General features: G+C 49.2%; 1 protein-coding gene across 1 annotated transcript in view; it reads left to right on the top strand.

The window, feature by feature from the left end:
• The window catches only part of RGS22 (regulator of G protein signaling 22), a 1706064-nt gene that overhangs the window by 1114159 nt on the left and 572494 nt on the right, over positions 1-19411 (top strand). The window lies entirely within an intron of this gene.

Genomic DNA, 19411 nt, shown 5'->3' with positions numbered 1-19411 from the left:
AGATCTCGCATAAAAGAAGATGGAGCTTCCTTTATGCCCTAAGTCAACCACTGACAGTCACCACCGTTGATGGTACGGAAATAGCTTCTGGTCCAGTATCCCAATGCACAGCAGTTTTAACCCTTCTGTGCCAGGATGCACACCGGGAATCGATAGCTTTCGATCTCATCAAGGCGCCCCAGTTTAGGTTGATTTTAGGGATGCCGTGGTTGGTAGCTCACAATCCACGAATAGATTGGCGTGCAGAAGAGTTCACCTTTTCCGAAAGTTGTGCTCTCACTTGTTACCACCGAGAAAAGAAGTCAACAGATACAAGTACTTCTGCTCATGGAACAGCGGCCATAACTCTGGGGGTAGCCGGTACCCTACCAAGTGAATACCAGGACTTCCTGGTGCTCGGTGCACAAATCCCTTGTGGACGAATCTATGTACTCACAGAACCAGCAAACCAGCATTTAAAGTCCTACTTAGATCAATACCTGGCTAACGGTTTCATCCTCCCCTCAAAGTCAGCAGCAGCCTCTCCTCTATTCTTCGTGCCAAAGAAGGAAGCAGATTTGAGGACTTGCATCGACTATCGCGCGTTAAACCAAATCACTGTAAAAAATTGATATCCTCTACCACTCATTCCGGAACTGTTAATTCAAGTTAAAGACGCCCAGATCTACACCAAATTAGACCTTATAGGAGCGCACCATCTTGTTCGAGTGCAAAAGGGTGACAAATGGAAAACCGCCTTTCCTACTGATTATGGCTTATACGAATATCAGGTAATGCCCTTTGGCCTTTGCAATGCTCCCGCTGCATTCCAGCACTTCATGAACAATGTCTTAAGGGAATTAATTGACATCTGTACCCTAGTTTATATCGGCAATATCCTGGTATATTCAGCTTCAAAACAGGACCACGTCAAGCATGTTCGCTCTTTTCTTGCAAAACTCTGCCAACACCAGCTTTATGCCAAACTCGAAAAATGCTCATTTCATGTCACCGAAGTGGAGTTCCTTGGTTTCATCCTCATCCCAAAAGGGATTCGAATGGATGTGCACAAGGTAGATGCCATTCTGAATTGGCTGTCGCCAAATTCATTCAAAGGAATCCAGAGCATGTTGGGTTTCGCGAACTTCTACCGCCGATTTATCCCAGTGTTTTCACAAATAGTGCATCCAATCACATCATTGTTAAGAAAAAGCAATAAGAAGTTCCAATTAGCAGAAGAAGCAGAGAAGGCCTTCTAGGAACTCAAAGTGAGGTTCACTTCCACCCCGATTCTACGTCATCCTCGCCCAGACCTCCCTTATGTGGAGGAATCGGACGCCTCATGTTTGGCAATGGGAGCTGTTCTCTCACAAAAGGACCCAGAAACTGGTCAATTTTACCATGTAGCCTTCTGGTCGTGTAAATTCACACCACCCAAACTCAACTACGCTATCACGGACAATGAACTCCTAGCCATCAAGTCAGCTTTTAAGGCCTGGCGACACAATCTCCTAGGTGCCAGGCATACAATCACTGTAATAACTGACCACCGAAAACTACAATACCTAAAGACAGCGAAGGCTCAATCTTCACGGCAACTACTCTGGGCCTTTTCTTCGCAGAATATGATTACGTGATCACGTTTCGACCAGGATTCAGAACTGGAAAGGCTGATGCCCTTTCCCGTATGGGCATTGATGAGCAGGTGTACATAACCCCCGATCCAATAGCCATTATTCCAAGTGACAAACTCCTGGGCATTACAGCAACCATGATTCAGAGTGAATTACAAGAGGAGATCCAATGCTTGATGAGTACTGAGCAGTTACAAAAATGGAGTACACAAGGAGAACACCACACAATTAGAAACCAACTACCCTATTTCAGGAACCGTTTATTCCTGCGGAATAAAGAATTGCAAGAACAAGTCATTTCTGGTTATCATGACTCTTTAATTGAGGGTCACCCTGAAATTGCAAAAACTCTAGCCAAGGTGAAACGAAGCTACTGGTGGCCCACGTGGCGTAAGGACATTATTCAATTCATTCAATCCTGCGGCGTGTGTGCGCAAAATAAATCATCTAAGCAAAAACCAGCTGGGCTCCTTCAACCATTAGAAATTCCACCAACGCCCTGGCTTACGCCATCTCTCGATTTCATCACCGATTTACCACCCAGTCAAGGTTTTAACACCATTCTAGTGGTCGTGGACTTATTTTCACAAATGGCACACTTCATTCCTTTTAAGGGTCCCCCAAATGCATCTAATCTGGCGAAGGAATTTCTTGAACGTATCGTACGGCTCCATGGGTTTCCTTCAGTACTGATCTTAGATCGATGCACTCAATTTGTGTCCAACTTCTGGAGGAAGTGTTGTTCTGTGGCCCAAATCGACATCCAATTATCCACCAGTCACCACCCCCAAATGGATGGCCAAACGGAGAGAACGAACCAAACGCTCGAGCAGTACTTGCGCTGCATGCTACATCAAGTGGAAGAGAGTTGGAAGGACTTGTTATGGATAGCTGAATATGCCTATAATAATTCGTTACACACCAGTACAGAGCAGACTCCTTTTTATACCATATATGACAGACATCCACGTACTTCCGAACTAGATGTCCCTACTACCCTGGAAATGCCAGCAATTGAAACCTTGCACACGACTATTTCTCAAACCTTTAAAAAGGCAGTCGAGCATTTACTCCAAGCTAAGAACCGTCAAAAGAAATTCGCCGACCAGCGTCGTGGAAAGGCCCCCAATTACAAGGTTGGAGACGAGGTCTGGTTGGCGTCTAAACATGTGCCTATAAACGGAACCTGGACGTTTTGCCCACGATACATAGGTCCATTTACCATCACATCTGTAATAAATCCAGTAGCTGTTAAACTAGCATTACCATCCAACATGCAAATTCATCCTCCATTCCACGTATCTCTTCTGAAACCTGTTCAACCTGGAACCCGTGTTACGACACTGCCAAAACCAGTGGTGATCAATGGAGAACCGGAGTTTGAGGTCAAGGACATTTTGGACTCTAAGAATGTCAGATCTAAACTATACTATCTAGTGGACTGGAAAGGGTATGGCCCGCAGGACAGAACATGGGAACCTTGCGGGTATGTCTATGCACCACAGTTGATAAGAAAGTTCCATCAAAATCACCCAACGAAACCACTGCCAGGCAGAAGAACTACCATGAGAGGGGCCTTGGGGGCTGGGGGGGTGTTGTCATGATCCCTGTCCCTAACCCTCTTAGGCAAAACACTGGAGCCAGGCTACATTCCTCCATATTGGCCTTGAAGGCCTCCCCATCTCATCTGAGACCCTCTTGGAGTCAGTCCTGGTGCCTTTGGCACCAGGCTCATACATGTTCAGTCGAAAGACTTGATAATTGGACTTGGTAATGGACTTTGGTGCAATATGGATGCCCCCACATAGCTCAGTTCTATGAACTGTGCTATGCGGTCTAGCTTTTTGGGTGTGGTTAGGCCTAGAGACAACTGCGATACCTGGAGGCTATATAAACCACGCCCGGGTAGAGAAACACGCTTCGCGTTACTCTGCAGTGACACTCACCGCGCTTAGATTGGTCTGCTGAGATTCTTGCCTGCGCTCCTGGAACCACGTACCTGAAAGAACAAGAACAACATTAGCACAATACTTACCTCGAGTAGAATCCAGCTTCCATCCATCGCCCCTATGGTCCAGAGAACAGCATCTCGGCGGCGCCACTTCCAATTGCGTAACGCTGCATCCTGAGAAGAAAAGAACAAAGGAAAAAGGGCATTAGTAAGCGTTCCATTATTCCGATCCTGAAAACAGCAAGAATAATCACACGCTTACCTGGATTCGAGCCGCTCATGGTCACATCTGTCCTGGAGCATACCATCGACCTACAAAGGAGAAAAAACACAGGTTAGCACATGCAAGGACAAGAAGGCGCCGCGCATTACGCTTAACTTACAGCTACTCACTCTCTCAGCCAGCAGCCATTCTGGGACATTACAGCGGCCTGCAAGGGAAAAGGAAGACATAGGTCAGCACAAGAAAAAGGCGAACAGTGTCGTGCATCAAGCTTTCACTCACCGCTTCGTGCTCAGCCCCAAGCAGCACGACACTTTCAACGACCTCTTCCAGCACCTAAAGGGAGAAGAGGAGACATTAGTTGGGGCAAGAGAAAAGAAAAGGACAATTCATCAAAATCAACAAACCTTCCTTGTCAGACTGGAGTTGCAGTAAGTCCGGACTCAAAGGGCCCGCACCAGTGAAGTAACTAGTTTGCGCTGCGCCCACATCAACAACGCACACCGAGGAGCAGGAAGGGGAGCACATAATACAAGAAAACAAGGTGAGGAGAGGACAAAGGGGGTGGTTTCGTCCTCAAGGGAGGTGGGAGCCCAACAACCAGAGACAGTAGAGTTAAATCTGCCATTCCTGTATTTCAGGCCCAATCCTCGGTCAAACAGATTCCAAGGGAGGTGTTCGAGATCGCAAGAGGTCCAATCAGGCTGAGTGACGTCCCCATGGATATCAGGTGAGCGTTACAGTTGTAGCAGCCAAGGACAGTACCACAGCAGCAGGCGATTCTCTCCACCTTGATTATTGACGCAGAAGGGCTCCGGGTACCTCGACACACAATGCAGAATTCTTCAGCCTGGTTTCCTGGCCTTACGCTTTCTATTCTCAAGGTTTCGTGTGAAAGTAACGGTTCCTTGTCAAAAAGGTTAAGGGCACTTCCCTCCTTGTGATCCCCTTCTGTTTTGCCGTCTTTCTCCTTGTGCTAAACTGCCATCTTGGAACTGCTGTTTCCTTGTGTGCTCTGCCTCTCGCAGAGTGTGCTCTCGTGCTCTGCCTTTTATTCGTGTGGAGAAGTGTAGTGGAAGTCAGGTATGTGTGATGGTCAGCAAATTAACAAGGGGGTCCTGGGAGTCCCTCTGCCAGACATTAGTCCTGGTTACGAGAGACTTACCCAGAGTCTTTAGCTCACTATCTTTCACAGAGAAGAAATATCCCAAACATATCAGTCTTTGTCCTGCCCTGGGGCAGTCCAGCACCGAAATGCTAGGCAATTCTCCTCTGAACAACACTTCTCTGTGAAAGATAGTGAGCTAAAGACTCTGGGTAAGTCTCTCGTAACCAGGACTAATGTCTGGCAGAGGGACTCCCAGGACCCCCCCTTGTTAATTTGCATATGTAAGTAACTTTGGGTCTCACCCTAAGTTACTAGGGGAATACAGACGTGGACCCCTTGCTCACTATTCTTAGAGAGGCACAGATCCTCCTTACTGATGAGGTCCAACCAGACCGAAACACGTGTCTGGGGATGCTGTTGGTACTCTTGTTCGGAGGAGAATTGCCTAGCATTTCGGTGCTGGACTGCCCCAGGGCAGGACAAAGACTGATATGTTTGGGATATTTCTTCTCTGTGAAAGATAGTGAGCTAAAGACTCTGGGTAAGTCTCTCGTAACAAGGACTAATGTCTGGCAGAGGGACTCCCAGGACCCCCCTTGTTAATTTGCATGTGTGATGGTCAGTAAATGCCTGACCCTGCCCGAGTATTGTATTGGGACATGTCAGGTATAAGGCTCAGGTGTTAGTCCGTTTTCTCTCGTAGCGAACTGTCCGTGAGAAAGTGTTTGTGTTGTGAAAGTGGAGTGGAGGGGTTGAGTTCCAAAGTATCCTACCAGGTAGGATGAGGTAAAGGCGTTTCAGGCAAGGAGATCTTGCATCTCGCCATCCGGTGTCCCACTACCACTCCCCATGGACCCCTCACCCAGGTGATCTTCCCGCACTGGCCCACCCCCAAGAACTGCATCCAGAACTGATGGCCGTGTGCTGGCCACCTGGATGACAGCTCTTCGGGCACTAGCGGCTGAAAAATCCTTCAGGTTTCTCACAATACCACACGACTGAATCAAGGGGGCAGAGATTTAGTGACAGAAACAACAGTGTTTTATCTCAGCAGAAATGCAAGTTCTGCATCCAAAAGGCAGTGGTTCATTTTTTGTGTGAAATATGCAATACTTAGCCAAGCTGTCTACCATATTTAAGCATCCACAAATTCTAACTGCATTGTTTTTGTTATATTACATTTCTAAGGCACAACTTGCCCAAAGGCCTCAGTGCACAGCAAGACAGAGGTGAGTCAGAGCCAAGAATACATCAGTGGGAGAAAAAGGTAACTAATCATTGTAATTAAAAAGAAACGTTTTAAGACATCTCTTAAAGGAGAGTATTTCGGAACAAAGTCAAAGAGATGTGGGTAGCAGGTTCCATAGGCGAGGAGCAAAGGAGTCAAAGCTGGTACCACCAAAGATAATCAAATTGTATCTAGGTAGCTCGAGTTTGTTCGAGTTGCTAGAGCGAAGTGAGTGGGAGATACACCAACGCATGATCCTATTCTTGAGATAGACTGGCGCTTTATCAGTGAGGCACTTGTGGGTGAGGAGCAGGATCTTATGAATGATACAATGCTTAATGGGAAGCCAATGAAGGGATAAACGTGCCTCAGTGACGTGATTCCTTCTAGAGAGGCCACACACAGCTCGAACCGCATTATTTTGGGCAACTTAGAGTATGTCCAGGTTGGACTTTTTAGAGCCAGCCAACAGGCTGTTCACAAAGTCAAGGTTGGAATTGACCAGGGCGACAGCAAGGGCAGCAGTATTAGATTCAGACAGTAAAGGTCTAATTTTCACAATAAGTCTCGTAGTATAGGCACAAGATACCTTTACCTGGCTAGCATGTTTCCTCATATTTAATGAGGAATCAAGATAAACGCCCAGGGTCCCAACCCAGGGACTAGTTTTGATAGAGGAGCCAGCTATGTTAAAAGCAGCATATGTGGGATTCACCTTCAAAAGGTGCTAAGTGGTGCCTACGAGCATGAGATCTGTTTTGTTCCCATTGAGTGCCAGGGAATTGTTAATCATCCATTCTTCTATTTGAGTATAGATGCGTGATTTGTTCAAGGTCCATCTCATAGTCACCAGTTAATTAAATCAATACCTGAGTGTCATCGATGTGATTTGTATAGTCTACGCCGAGACTATCAAGGAGTTGGAAAAAAGAATGAGTGTATACATTAAAAAGAGTGGGGTAGAGGCAAGCTCCCTGCGGGACACCACATGTAAGAAGTTTTGCGGGAGGTTTGAAACCACTAGAAACAATGCAGGCAGATGTAGGGCCCAGAAAGGATGCCAGCCAGTACAAAGCTCTCTTGGAGCAGTTTGCACTAACCCCCAGCCTCTCCAGCAGAAACGAGTGATCAAGAAGATCGAACGCAGAGGAGAGGTCCAGGAGCACCAGCAGGGCAACCTGACCCTAGTATGTGGTATGACATAGGTTAACTTTCAAGTCTAACAAGGCCGTTTCGGTGCCATGAAGAGCCCGAAAGACAGATTGAAGAGAACCCAATAGATGATTGTCTTCAATGTGTTGTTGAATCTGGGTATAAGCAACCCTGTCCAGAATCTTCAACAAAAAAGTCACATTAGTAATCAGGCGATATTTGCCTACAGAGGCTGGATCAAGGGTAGCCTTCATCACAGGGGAGATCCAAACATTTTTCGATGAGGTCGGAACAGTAGAAGTGGCAAAGGAGGAATTAACCAATCACGTGACAAAGGGAACCAGGCAGTCAAATTAATCTTTCATTTTGGAGAGAGGATAAGTCTCATCGCAGAAACAAAAGGCTGGGTATAGAGCCAGCACTGGACTTGTTATTAATAGAGGAGAAGGGGGTAGAATGCGACGTCATAATCTTATCGCGATGGGAGTCAAGTTTATCACTAAATCCCTGTTGAATATCAAGGCACCATTGGTAACTCTTAACAATTGCAGGGTAAAGATTGTCCTTCCCTTAGAACTCCCTAAGGATGATAAAGAGTTCTCTTTGGGGGGATTTAGCTGTTTTAATACTATCTTCATAATAGTCCTGTTTAGCAGCCACAATGGCAGTCTTATAGTCAGCCGCAACCTTGCGTTACTGAGCAAGATTGCTGGCTGAGGTATTTTTCCGCCATGCCTGTCTTTTTGTCTCTCCAAAGTTCTAAGACCTAGAACTTCCTCAGAGAATCAAGATTTGGCCAGGGTTTCAGTTTTTACAAGTTTAGCAGAAGGGCGTGCAATGCAAGAGATAATCTCATTATAATGATCATTAAGGGTACGTGTACTGTCAGTGTGATGCATTAGCTAGCATCGGTAGGGCTAGTTCTCGGAAGACAGCAGGCATGATCTTACGGAAATGCCTCATGGTTATTCCTATTTATAAAGCAGACATGGACTCTAATAGAGGTTTACACCAAGCAGAGTACTTATATTTCAAATCTTTTATTGTGCTATATACATTTTAATGAAATACCAAGGGCCTCCGTCAAGCCGACGTCACCGGATGTTATAAGTAGGACGCACGACGCCCGTAGCCTCAGTTCCGTTTTTTCCGCGAACTTGTTCACTTCGGAGATCTCGGCGCGCTCGGTTCTTCGGAGTTCTGTTCTTTCGGTTCTTCGAACCTGTTTGTTGTGAAGATTTCCATGATGTCTTTGTCTTCTTCCACCCCACGGCCGGGTTTTAAGAAGTGTCGGGACTGCGGGTCCAAGATGTTGTTGGCGGATTCGCACAACGCCTGTCTCTGGTGCCTCGGGGAGGACCACGACACGGATGACTGTGTAGACTGCCAGTCGCTTACATCGAAGGCCTTGCGGGAGCGTAAGAAGAAGCTTTCTGTAGGTGTCACGACCCTCGCCCAAAACACCCTCTGGCAAACCCATTGGCCAGGTGGAGTCAGGACCAGGGCCTCTAGAGCCTGGCATCCTCTTCAAAAGCCCTCATGGGGCCAGGCTCATACACCATGAAAAACAATGTGCTTGGGAACTACTTTATTGTATTGTCAGCCAACATGGAGGCATCCACATAGCTTGGTTCCTAAGAACCAAGCTATGCGGTCTAGTGTTTTGGGTGTGGTAGCCTAGGGACTACTTTACCTGGACTATTTTGTTGAGGCTATTTAAACCACACCCGAGCAAGACAACACGCTTCGCGTTACTTTGCAGCTTGCAACGTGACGCTCACCGTATCCAGCTATTCCCTCGAACCTCAGAGAAGCGGAACCTGCAAGGAGACAAAAGGAACATCATTAGCAGCAGCATCTTACCTGCAGTCTTCTTCTTTAAACACTCGCAGCTACTGAGAACAGCTTCCTCGAATCTACATGCCTTCCGGACAGAACGACCTGAAAGAGTAAGATAGAGGCAACATTAAAGAAAGCAGTAGAGACATTTACAAATTATGAACTGCTCAAAAGGCTTACCTGGCTGTTTGCCTCTTGACTGGCAACACTCCGGACATTCCACTCGCGCTGAAGAACACCGCGACCTACAAGGAAGGAAAAGACAGGTTAGTAAGGGCAAGACTTCGCAGCACTGCGCATAGCGCTTACTTACCACATCATAGCGCTCTTATTGCGCCATCATTTACCAGCGGGGCTCAACCAAGCCAGTTCGCCGCGCTGAAGCTCCGCTTACCTAAGGGAGAAAAAAGAGACATTTTAAACAAAGAAAGGCATGCAGGATAGCAACAAAACTAAAGAACAGCAATAAGATCTACCTGAACAATATCAAACGGGCCGACGTCAGTGAAGTAACTGGACCGCACTCGCCCATGAAAGACAACACGCCCCTGCAAAGAAGGCAGGAGAGGGAGAACGCCTAATTCTACCACAAGGCGAGGAGAGGGCGCCAGAGGGACTGAAATCATACGGGTGGGGGGATACTTACCCCAGTCGGTCAGTCTTGAACACAGTCCTCCTGTATTTTCAGGCAGAACCTTCCCCGCAGACCACATCAGGGCAAACCTGAAAAGTATACCAGCGAGTAACCCGGCTGGGTGGCGTCCCTGTGGATACCAGGTGAGCGTAACAGTAGGTAAGGTGGCCAAGCCCCGGAAGTCGAGATCCACTGGGCTTTCGACAGACGATTCGAGAGACGACTCTCCGCATCGTCCGTGTAAGTCTGAGGGGTCTCGGTCCAGGAGTAGGTCCCGCCATTCCTCTGCCTCTTCGAGGCACTCACGGAAGCGTCGGCATCGGTCGCCTTCCTCGTCCGAGGACTCCGTCCGTCGGCGGGTAGCTTTTCCCAACAAGCATTCCACCCCTGCAGAATGGGATTGATTTCGGCAGGAGATGTTGGTGATTTTTCAGTCGCAGGGCTCCGGTCCGTCCGCGCCGTCGGAAGACGCCGGCCGTGAACGTGCTAGAGACGCCACTCGCACACCTTCGGGCTCGAGCGGTCGTCGCGATCACCGGACACCTTCAAGGTCCCGGTCGGACAAGGATGGTCGCTCTAGACATGCCAGCTCCAGGTCCCGGTCCTAGACACCCTCGAGACCGTCGGATCCTGTGAGGTCTTCGAAGAAGACATTGACACCTTCGGCGGCTAGGTCATCTAGGGACTCTCTCGAGGCTCTGCCTCCGAGGAAGCCATCGACGCCTTCGGCGCCCAGGCTGTCGAATGACAAGCTCGGGGCTCCGCCCTCGAGGACTGTGTCGAGCTGTCAGCGCCACGCTCGACGTCGACGCCGATTCCATCGACGCCCTCGACGCCTTTCGAGGCTGCTTTGTCGGAGGTACCCTGTGGCACGGTGGAACCCCCTAGAAAGGCTCTGGCCAAGGCTAAAAATGTCTTTGTCCCTTTTTCTGTGCCCTCATTCCAGCCTCTGGATTATATTTCTGAGGTGGATGAAGGGTCTGAGGAAGGTATGGTTACTGAGGAGGTACCTGACGAGATTTTGTCTGGGCATAGCCAGATTGAAGACCTGAGGCAGTCATTGCATGACGCAAGTGGTCTCAACACCTCTCCGAAGGTGGAGTTCTGTAGGCCTGAGCCTGGCACCCATGCCGAGTCCTCATGCTGGCGCCTTATGTCGAGGGTCACGGAATATTTGGGGTGGTCTGCGCCACCAGTGGATTTTCTGCAGGTTGACCTGATGGATATCCTCGACCAAGGTCCACCAACTGACCCGGTACTGCCATTCCATATGGCCTTGCAGAGAAGGGTGGCAGCAGCTTAGACTGCTCCGGAGAGTCTACCCGCAGTGAGCAAGTCTTTGCCGTGAAAATACCGGCCAGCCAATAGCGACCTCTGCTACTTGACCACGCACCCCACTTCGGAGAGTTTGGTTGTGCAGGCGGCTACAGCCCCAGCAAAGCAGGCGTCGTACCCTACCATACCTCCTGATAGGGACGACAAGCGTTTTGATGGCTGTGTGAAGGAAATGTTTTCTTCAGGGGGTATGGCTTTACAGCCAGCCAACTCTGTGTGTGCCTTGTCACGTTTCACGCATACTCTGTGGAACTGTATTTTTTTAGCAGCTGATCATATTCCCGAAGGGGAGGAACGGGATTGTTTTCTTGCTATTGTGCAGATGGCAAGGATGCCATGTGTGACTCAGTTCAGTCGTGTCTGGACATGGCAGATTGTGTCAGGCGGTCCATGGCAGCGAGCACCGTAATACGCAGGTTTGCGTGGTTGCGGAAGTCGGGGTTTGCTCCGGATGTGCAAGCCCGGCTCCTCAACATGCCCTTTGATGGTGAACATCTTTTTGGCAGCAAGGCTGACGAGAGCCTTGACAGGTTGCAGACCTCTAAAGCTGCAGCAAAGTTGTTGAGCGCTGAAGTTCGCCAACCTCTGCCTTTTCGTCCTAGGGGACAGCAATGGAGGGGAGGTTCCTTTCGATATTACTCATCCTTTGGTAAATCAAGAGGAGCTGCAAGTCAAAGGGGCCACCGTAGGAGTACCAGAGGTGGAAAACAGGGTACTCGAGGTGCCAAGGCCGCTTGGGCAGTTGCCTCTTTGCCCTCAGGCACTGCCTCAGCCGCTTCAGCTCAGTCATGAGGCCATGTACCATTGTACGCCGGTTGGGGGAAGGCTGGCGCAGCATCTTGTAGAGTGGTGTGCTATTACTTCAGATGTGTGGGTTCTGGGGATCATAGCCCACGGCTACTGGCTTCCTTTCCGGCAGAGGCCTCATGAAATCCACCAGGGAATCTCTCTTTGAAGAGTCCGGATCCACCCCTTGCGCAGGAAATACAATCCCTGCTGGAGAAAGGCGCCATAGAACTGGTGCCTGTAGCGGAGAGGAGCAAGGGATGGTATTCCCCTTATTTTTTGTTTTCGAAGAAAGACGGTGGATTGAGACCCATCATGGACTTGCGCGGTTTCAACAAGCTCCTCAGGAAGGACAAGTTCAAGATGGTTACTCTTTCTCAAGTCCTCCAGGCCCTTGAACTCCAGGACTGGTTGGTGTCTCTGGACCTCAAGGACGCTTACTTTCATGTGCCGATCCATCCCAAGCACAAGAAGTACCTGAGGTTTGCGTTTGGCGACTCGCACTTTCAGTTTCGGGTCCTGCCATTCGGATTGACCTCCGTCCCAAGGGTTTTCACCAAGCTCATGGTGGTGGTGGCAGCGTATCTCAGGAAAGGGGGGATTCACGTCTACCTCTACCCGGACGATTGGTTGAGCAGGGCGCGCTCTCCCGAGCAAGTCCTGGATCATCTGTCCGTCACCTGCCACTCCATTCACAAGCTGGGCTTCTCCCTCAATCACATTCTGCAGATGGTGCACAAGTTTCGACATGCCCAGAGTCTCCCGGCGTTCGAGTTCTTGAGGTTGCCCGGCTTCATGGCATCCTGCATTCTTCTGGTGCCAGAGGCCAGGTTGCGGATGAAATCTCTGCAATGGGCCCTCAAGATGCAGTGGTCACAGTCCTCTGGCAGGTTGTCGGACCCCGTTCAGGTGCCGCCCTCGGTCGCTCAGGACCTCCTGTGGTGGGCCGTCAAAAGCAGTCTGATGAGGGGGCTCCATTTTGGCTGCCCTGGCCGGAGGTGACGATCGTGACAGACGCATCCCTCACAGGATGGGGAGCTCGTGCCAACGAGTTGACAGTCAGCGGTCGTTGGTCTCCGTCGGAGTCCAGACTCCATATCAATCTGTTGGAGCTGAGGGCCGTCAGGCTTGCCCTGAAGGCTTTTCTACCGACTGTGCGAGGGAAGAATGTCCTGATTCTGACATCCAACTCAGTGGCCATGCACTACCTCAACAAAAAGGGGGGGGCAGGGTCACTTCCTGTGTGCAGGGAGGCGATGCAGCTCTGGTGCTGGGCCATCCAGCAGGAAATTTCGATCTCGGCAGTGCATCTGGCCGGAGACGAAAACGAGACGACGGACGCTCTGAGCAGGCAGAGCGCGATCTCTCACGAGTGGGAGCTGGCTCAGGAGATTCTCCTGGAGATCTTCGCGCTTTGGGGGATCCCACAAGTGGATCTCTTCGCCTCCAGTGTCAACCGGAAGTGCGAAAAGTTCTGCTCGCGGGAATTTCCTCCAAGAGGAGCCTTAGGGGACGCATTTGTGGTGGAGTGGTCCTTCCCACTGCTCTATGCGTTTCCTCCAGTCCCCGTCATCCCGCAAGTGCTGCGGAGGTTACAGAGGTTCAGTTCCCGGATGATCCTCATTGCTCCGGCATGGGCCCAGACCTTCTCGACTTGTCCATCTGCCCTCCACGTCGTCTTCCCTACCGAGACGATCTGCTCTCACGGGAGGGGGGTCGGGTTCTCCATCCAGAGGTCAGATCCCTCAACCTTCAGCCTTGGCTTCTGAAAGGTTGAGGTATAGGTATAAGGTTGAGGTATAAGGATTGGGACCTCCCTGAAGACGTGATGGAGGTGTTGGTTTCGGCCAGACGGCCTGCAACCAAGTCTCTGTACCGTTGCCGTTGGAGAAAGTTCTGCGGCTGGTGCAGGGTTCAGAATGTGGATCCTTTTTCATGTGACATTCCTGTGGTTCTGTCTTTTTTGCTTTCATTAGCCCACAAGGGCCTGCAAGTGGGTACCATTTAAGGTTACCTGGCGGCGCTGTCCATATTTAAGCGCTCGTCTGAAGAGTGTTGTTATTTCAAGATTCCTTTCATTTCTCAGTTTCTCAAAGGACTCACTAATGTGTTTCCGCCGTCACCTTTCCAGGTGCCCGGTTGGGATTTGAACCTTGTTCTGAAATTCCTAATGGGTGCTCCATTTGAGCCTTTACACTCTTGTCCTTTGAGACTGTTAACCCTTAAAACTGTGTTTTTAGTTGTGGTCACTTCCGCTCGCAGAGTAAGTGAGTTGCAGGCACTTTCTGTTAAGCCACCCTTCACAGTGTTTCATAAGGACAGGGTTGTCCTTAGAGTTCGGCCTTCATTTCTTCCGAAGGTTGTCTTGGAATTTCATTTAAGCCAGAAGGTCATTCTTCTGGCATTTTATCCTCCTCCGCATCCTGGTAAGGAAGAGGAGAGGCTCCATAGGTTGGATCCTAGGAGAGCTTTAAGTTTCTACATTTCACGCATGTCACTGGTCAGAGTGGACGATCAGCTCTTTATAGGTTACGCTGGAAGGCGTTTGGGACAAGCTGTTACTAAGCAGACTTTGTCTAGATGGATTATCTTGGCAATTTCTGAATGTTACCGCTTGGCGGGTAAGGACCCTCCGGTAGGCTTACAGGCCCATTCTACTAGGGGTATGGCTGCCTCTACTGCCCTGCAGAGGGGTGTTCCTATTCGTTACATCTGTGAAGCAGCCACATGGGCTTCAGTCCATACTTTTGTAAGACACTACTCCCTAGATTCTATCCATGGGCAGGATCTGGCCTTTGGCAAGGCGGTCCTTTACTCTGCAATTTAATTGGGCAGTCTGAATTTCTATATTCTAAATTATTTTCCCTCCTCCATACGTTGGTACTGCTTTGGGAGTCTGTCATAGATATGGAATACATCGGAGGACCCAATCCCCTCGAAGAACAAGTTATTTTCTTACCTGGTAACGTTCTTTCGATGGGATGGTCCAACGACGTATTCCATATCGCTCCCTCCCTACCTGCCCCGCTACATAATTTCTTAGGCGATTGCAGCTTACGTTTCTGCAAGGTTTTCTGTGGTCATACTGGCAGGAGATTGGTGCCACACATTCTGGGAAAAAACTATAACTGAAGCTACGGCCGTCGTGCGTCCTACTTATAACATCCAGTGACGTCGGCTCGACGGAGGCCCTCGAGGACAGCGTATCAACGTCATCGACGCAAGACACAGACGCCGAAAGATTTTCCGAAGCAGCACAGCTGTGGTGATTACTGTCATAGATATGGTATACGTCGTCGGACCATCCCATCTAAAGAACGTTACCAGGTAAGAAAGTAACTTGTTCTTTCCTTGTTTCATTGATCTTTTATAACACATAGTTCTTTGCAGCTTCTCCCTTATCTGTAAGAGATGACCATGGTTTGTCCAAGGTGTTTACCATATATCAGACTCCTACATCCAGTGGAAACTGTTCAGCATAATCACAGGAAGGATAGTCATATTTGTTCTGCCAGACTCAAACCTTATTACACTTGCCAGTGTATTTCTAGCAACTCTCACTGCTTCCCTTGGATGCATTTTCCAAACCCAGAGATTTTAAGGAAGGTCTATCTAGTACTTAATTGTTTCAAAACGTGTGTATGTGTGTGTAATTGGTTACAAGGCTCAAATTTTGCTTCTATGGTCTGATGTACTGAGTCACTCCTAACTGGAAAAGGCTTACGCTGCTCAGACTACTTTTATAATTGTGGTTCATGTAATAGACCTTAGAAATGCAGCGCAAAGTAGTACAATATGAACCAGGTGTGGCCAGTAAGGGAGCGGACACACAAAGAATAATGTCTATTTTATCTAGGGCACTGGGATTCATTTTTATGGATGACAGCCCATGATTTAACAGAGATTGTGTGGGTAAATCTAGCTTCTTTTAAGAATGAGCCAGGAAGAAGCTAAGCCAGAAGTCAGGAGCCCACAATTTGATTCCTGCGTTTTTATTATATCTTATGGATGCTACCAAAAGCTCACAGGGGTAAAACACAGCAAAATAATTTAGTTTTATTTGTAGATACAGTTAACGTTTTCCAACATTTACTTTTTACCCTAAAAGGTAACCCAATATTTTGTTAATTTGTTGCAATGAAGTGCTCAAACTCTTTCTTTTCTTTGACTGTTTCCCAAAAAATCTATTGTATTTCAAATGTCCCTGTGTTTCACTACACTTTAAAAGTTTAGTTTCCTTTAGAATGGTTTCTGTCGCACCATCTACAAGCTGATGTGTTTTTGGCAACGGAACAGAGATTAATTTTACTTCAAAGCTTTGCTTTATTCTCTGTAGAAAATGTTTTCTGTTCTTAAATGTTTGAAATATTAATGGCAATGCAAAATCTAAATGTATAGAGTAGAACCCAGAAGACTGCCCCTTCTGAATAAACCATTAAACCACCATTGTTGTCGAGGTGGTGGTGAAGGTAAAAAGATAATTTTCTGCGTTTTTCACTTGGTCTCTTAGACCTCCGTATATAAAGGCATGTCTCATGAAAAACCACCTCAGCCCCCCACAGACCAACTCCAACAGGGCATCATAATGCTGGACATTGATGGGTGGTGGAACTTTCTCTGCATCAATACGTTGTGCTACCTGCACTCCCTTTATCTAGGCACCCCAAAGTTTCAGCTAAGGAAACTGCAATGAATCCAAAACGCTGCAAGCCCGCCTGCTAATTAACCTACCTCCAAGACAACTCACCAGCCCTACACTAAGAATCCTCCATTGGCTCCCTATTGGTCGACGCGCTACCTTTAAAGCCATGTGCATCACCAACCAGGCCATCCACCACACCGGCTGGAATTCCTTGTTGACAAAATCACTCACTATCACCCCTGAAGAACTCTCAGAGCTCGCACAGCATCTCTCCTAGTGGTCCCACATTACAACTCCTCTTTCTCCGTCCAAGCGCCGATCACCTGGAACTCCCTGCACATTCACAATATTTACAATCACCTGGCATTCAGAAAAGCCCTCAAAACCTGCCCCCCTCCTCTTGAAACCCTCCCCCTATAATCTCTAGATAGGCGCACAGAAACGCTGACCCAAACACAACAAAACTCCATCCACCAATATCCCACGGATGCCAGCAGCGTTCGCAGCAGCACACTGTGACAAACTATCATAATCCCCATACATAACAACTCTCCTACCCATCAATAACTCATGGATGCCGGCAGCGTTCACAGAGGCACACCGTAATAAACGTTCGTCCTCCAGAAAAACACACCAACACTCCTACCCACCAATACCTCACGGATGCCGGCAGTATTTGCAGAGGCACACTGTAACAAACTATCGTCCTCCCCTATCGTCCTTCCCTCATCTCCCACCCCCTGCTCCCTCCGGGTCCCTCTCCCACTGTTCAGACTTGTGTTCCAGGGAGACCACGAATAGCGAGACCAGCCAATCGCATAGGACCATGAAAAAGAACACTGCTGTCATACTCCATCCAAGCATACGGTACGTATAGCTTACACCATGTCTGTGGACACAGTCCACAGGCATGGCCACCCATCCTTGCACCCTAGAATGCAGCTATGGCTATGCCATTCCGGTCTAGCAGCACACATAGCTGTCCCCACTGAAACCCCCAATGTACCTCAACACCTCTGCCATCAGTATACAGCGACAACCAACGAAAGAAAATTCAGTCTAACTGGGCACACATCGAATCTTCATCAATAGCACTCTATCCTAATCCACCAACAGCATCCACCCACATGCCTGACCTCTGGAGTGCTTACTGGAGCTTAGCCAGCCCACCTAAGTCCTAATGTGGCAGAAATGCACACAAGCATCCTTTAATTTAAACTCTTAGAACCTCGTACACATGGACTGCGGTCACCAAGGGCGTTCCAACCACAAAGTGCATTGAGGACATACAGGGTGCTATATAAATCACAAATACAATGCAATACAATACATTGGGCCTCATTACACGGTAGGCGCTAAAAAATGTGATTTACCGTCATGGCGCCATTAGCGTGTCCGCCATCGTAGGAGACCGCTAATAGCGTTACATTACGAGTCAGCGGACACGCGCATAGGGCCATGACGGTAAATGACCCCACCGCCATGGCGGAAAAGCACCTTACCGGCTCCGACCAAACTGCTGATAGCACCTCCGCCCTCATGCTGCACGCTATTAGCGGCCACCGCTGTTAGCGGTCACTGCTATTAGCGGTCACTGCTATTAGCGGTCACCGTAAAACACCGGAACCGGAAATAGCGTCATCGCACCGGAACGGGAAAGAGCCCGGCGGCCATCTTTAAAAACACAATCCATTGCCATCCCCTGCACTCAGGACCTGCAGCAACACCACGACTGGCAAAACCACATCCCAGAAGAACAAACAATGCCCAAGGCCCTAAAGAAAGCCGATGCGCGCCAGCGCAAAGAACGCTTCTCAAACGAGGAATTGAAAATGCTGGCAGACACCCTGGCTGCAAATGCAGACGTAGTGTTCGCTAGCGACATGCGGCGCCCGGCACTCCTGAGAAAAAAGGAAATCTGGGCTGAGGTGGCGCAGAAAGTCAGTGCGGTGGGCTCCACCCCCCGCACCGTAAAGGACGTGCGCAAGCGGTGGGATGATCTGCGCCTCCGTGTACGCAGCATTTTATCGGCCAACAGGAATCTGGCCATGGGCACAGGAGGCGGAGGTGGATCCCCGATGAAGATGCAGGAGTGGGAGGAGACATGTGCCAGCACCATTGGCATAGAATCCATCGAGGGAGTGGGCCGAATGGAGTGTGGTGTGGCAACAACGTCAGACGGAGGTGAGTGACCACGCAAGACACAGCAATGCCAAGCATGAGCCCCTCCCCTAAATGTGAATTGGGAATCAGCTAATGGATGGGGTCATCACACACACATGTACACAACACTGCATATATGCCCTGCACATCCCCACACAACCACATGCATGCAGCACCTCACACACGTGTCACCCTGACACATGTCCGGATGACCCACCCATCTGGCCAACAACCTGCAGGCCCAAAGTAGATGTCCAAATCCAAAGAACTGCAGCAACAACAACATATGCATGATGCACGTTGACCCATCACTGATGTTATCCCTGTCTTGCTCCCCCACAGGGTCACAATCTGACAGTGAGGAGCTGGACGCTGCAACGCAGGCCCCACCACCCAAAAAGCAGGCCAAGGGAAAGGATGCAGGCACCAGGCCCAGTACATCGAGGGGCACTGGGATATCTGGAGTGGCCCAGCGTTCAAAAGCCACCCACGCAACGACCACACCAAGGGTCGAAATGCCATCCGACACTGTGGCAGCACCCCCACCACCCACCCCCACCACTCAGGAGCCAGTGCCAGAAGGCACGCCGTCCGCAGCCAATAGCTCCGTTGGGGAAGCAGCAGCCACGGCACCTACGAGTGATGTGGACGACCCATGTCCGACACCGGAAGGGCAGCGTACACCCAGCCCCCAGCTGTCCCCACTCCACAGCCCATGCAACACATCCAATGGCAAC

The sequence above is a fragment of the Ambystoma mexicanum genome, chromosome 5q (genome assembly GCF_040938575.1).
Source record: "Ambystoma mexicanum isolate Mex_15411 chromosome 5q, UKY_AmexF1_1, whole genome shotgun sequence".
Lineage (NCBI taxonomy): Eukaryota > Metazoa > Chordata > Amphibia > Caudata > Ambystomatidae > Ambystoma > Ambystoma mexicanum.
The sequence above is the reverse complement of the archived record's forward strand: the minus strand, read 5'-3'. Positions and strand labels throughout refer to the sequence as shown.